Source organism: Musca domestica, unplaced genomic scaffold (assembly GCF_030504385.1).
Source record: "Musca domestica strain aabys unplaced genomic scaffold, Musca_domestica.polishedcontigs.V.1.1 68, whole genome shotgun sequence".
Lineage (NCBI taxonomy): Eukaryota > Metazoa > Arthropoda > Insecta > Diptera > Muscidae > Musca > Musca domestica.
In genome coordinates this window covers 3,243,794-3,246,389 of record NW_026712379.1, presented here as the reverse complement: position 1 = coordinate 3,246,389, position 2,596 = coordinate 3,243,794, and the positions used below count along the sequence as shown (strand labels likewise).

General features: G+C 38.9%; 1 long non-coding RNA gene across 1 annotated transcript; it reads right to left on the bottom strand.

Moving 5' to 3' along the window:
• Positions 1–1,442: 1,442 nt before the first annotated feature.
• LOC131805967 (uncharacterized) lies at positions 1,443–2,596 on the bottom strand. Its single transcript, XR_009343918.1, has 2 exons — positions 2,475–2,596; positions 1,443–2,415 (listed from the first exon to the last, which is right to left on the bottom strand). It is a non-coding gene; the product is annotated as an uncharacterized LOC131805967 (long non-coding RNA).

Here is a 2,596-nt window from a genome sequence, read left to right as displayed (position 1 = left end):
TTTCCGAAGAAGCCAGCCGATGACTTAAGCCAGCCAAAAAAGCGCTTTATGTATTCCCAGCTTAACCCTGTGGAGTGATTCAAAGACTGTTTTAAAATGGATTTCAAGCAGTCATAGAAATTATAAGCCCTATGTTGCCCATAGGATAGCGGAAGTTTTGGAATCTACAAAAATTAATAATTGGAAGTGGGTACCAACAAAAGACAACGTAGCCGATGATGCCACAAAATATTATAATCATATTGATTTTTCGATTTCGTCAAGATGGTTAAGTGGACCATCGTTTCTGAAAAGATCGGAAGAAGAATGGCCAAATTATGGCCCGATTTGTCATCATCCTGATGAAGGTGATGAAGAAAAAATTCGACCTAAGGTGTCTCTTTTAATTTTAAAAAATAGTTTTTTTAATTTTGAGAGATTTTCATCGTATCTACGTTTAAAAAAAATGGTAGGACAAATAATTCGTTTTACTGATATTTGCCGCAAAAAAGTCGGCGCTCGAGATTTACCCGATTTAAATGCATATTATTTGAATGAAGCTGATGCAGTATTATGCCGTCAAGTTCAAAGAGAATCATTTGCTGAAGACATCAGAAATATTAAAAGGGGATAGCCAGTCTCAAAAGAAAATAAATTGAAAAATTTAACTCCTTATATCGACGAAAATGGATTATTGAGAGTTTATGGGAGAATCGATGCAGCCAGCTCTCTTCCATATAGTATGAAACGACCGATTATATTGCCCAAGAATCACTATTTTACCAAACTTGTTGTGATTTATCATCATTGCCAGATGAAGCATCAAAATCATGAAGCCGTTATATGTGAGATAAGGAAAAAATTTTGGACTCCACAAATACGACAAGTTTTAAGGAAAATTGTAGCTAGTTGTTTTACTTGCCGAAAAAACAACGCCAAGCCTGTGCCGCCGATTATGGGTTCACTGCCTATTGATCGATTGGAGCCTTACATCAGACCTTTCAAGTATACTGGCCTTGATTATTTCGGGCCTATAAATGTCAAGATTGGAAGAAGAACTGAAAAGAGATGGATAGCTTTATTTACTTGCCTGACAATCCGCGCTATACATTTAGAAATAGCTCATGATTTGTCGACGGATTCCTGTATAATTGCAATTAGAAACTTTATAAATCGTCGCGGTGTTACTGTAAGATTCAGATCCGACAATGGGACGAACTTCATTGGGGCCAACGAAGAGTTCAAACGATTTGATGACGTTTTTGAGGCTGAAAGGATTCAACATGAATTAAGTGAAAAAGGCATTGAGTGGATATTTAATTGCCCAGCAAACCCTTCGGAAGGCGGTGTATGGGAAAGGTTGGTACGAAGTGTTAAAAGAGTTTTACGACTAACCATGAAGGACACCTGTCCAAAGGAACATGTTTTGCATTCCTTAATAATTGAAGCAGAAAATATATTAAACTCTAGGCCATTGACTCATGTGCCCATAAGCCCTCATGAGGAGGAGCCTCTAACTCCAAACCATTTTTTGCTTGGAACAGACAACATTCCTCAGACACCTGCAGCCAATGTTCCAGATGAACAAATCTTCCGCCTGAAAAAGCAGTGACGAGTTGTTAGGAGTTTGCGAGACAGATTCTGGAAGCGATGGGTTGTTGAATATTTGCCAACATTAACCAGGCGAGTAAAGTGGTGTGAACGAACGAAGCCAATAGAAGTAGGAGATGTTGTGTTTGTTTGCGATCCTAATCTTCCACGTAATCAATGGCGGCGAGGAATGGTCACTCATCTACATACTGGGACAGATGGTGTTGTTCGTCGAGCTGATGTCAAAACCTCCACAGGAGTTCTCCAACGAGCTGTTTCAAAGTTAGCCGTCCTGGACTTGGAAGATGGTGAAGCTGACGGCTCCACGGGGGCGGGGGTTTTCCAGAACGGCACCTTATGAGTGTTTATTTATCATGTTTCTGTTGAAATGTTGTAATGTTGACAGTTATCACAGTTTCCTCTATTCTCTCTTTTGACATTTCCGAATAGGGCTTTTGATAATTGCAATGCCATTATTCGGGGTTATTTGTCTTTGGCAGTCAAAAGGAGAAGTCGAAAAACTGCGAAATAAACGCGCGCTACTGTGTTTTAAATAAAATTGTTTTCTTTTGCGTTAACCGCAAGGCTCCTTCTTTGACATTAATCCAGAACAGTATCCTCCGGAAAAATTGGCATTATGTTCCTACACAATGTTATGCCTCTCTTTTCTGTTTTTTAAGATACTCTGACTGAAAATGTTTGGAGCAGATGTATTTGTTTTCGGTATTTGTTATCCCATATTTTCTCTAAAAATAAACTTCCATGGAACTATACTATGGAAGCTGACACCCTCCATTGGGTGTTTGTGCCACGTGACGGTATGCAGCAATACTTCTTTCTTGGCATCTAGAAAAAAATATTTCGCATAAGTACACATATATAATGCAAACCACACACGATACAACCTGGAGGATTGTCAAGTTTTATTCTTCGGCCACAAACGATACAACTTCGTATACAACCTCTTTGTACGACTTCACTTTTCGAAGATTTCATTTGAGTTAAGATGACACCGGGTACAATTTCG